Source organism: Myotis brandtii, unplaced genomic scaffold, assembly GCF_000412655.1.
Source record: "Myotis brandtii unplaced genomic scaffold, ASM41265v1 scaffold5, whole genome shotgun sequence".
Taxonomy (NCBI): domain Eukaryota; kingdom Metazoa; phylum Chordata; class Mammalia; order Chiroptera; family Vespertilionidae; genus Myotis; species Myotis brandtii.
The window spans coordinates 589,512-589,858 of record NW_005369060.1 but is presented as its reverse complement, the minus strand read 5'-3'; the positions used below and the strand labels follow the sequence as shown (position 1 = coordinate 589,858).

The following is a 347-nucleotide window of genomic DNA, read 5'->3' as shown; positions in this document are numbered from 1 at the left end:
GGTGTGACCAACCGGCTAACCTCCCACATTCCCTCCCCGCTGTTGGCCTGGCCCCAATCAACCCCCATCAGGGCAAGCCGGCTGGACCCCACATGTGCACAAATTCATGCACCAGGCCTCTAGTATTGATATAAAGACTAGAGATTCATTAAAATATCTCCTCAACATCTATTCTTTATAAACTGAATACAACTGTTTGTGAGAACAGGGAACTACATCAAATAAATTGATTTGTCATTAAAATGATCAATTGAATTAACATTCATGATGCAAATAATAAATCAGTTCAAGCATACACTTCAGAGTCTAAATTCTCAGGATGAATATTGTCCATTGATTCAACACAT

The 347-nt window shown here is 39.8% G+C and overlaps 1 protein-coding gene across 3 annotated transcripts in view; it reads right to left on the bottom strand.

Moving 5' to 3' along the window:
- The window catches only part of MDGA2 (MAM domain containing glycosylphosphatidylinositol anchor 2), a 528,724-nt gene that overhangs the window by 187,052 nt on the left and 341,325 nt on the right, over nt 1-347 (bottom strand). The window lies entirely within an intron of this gene.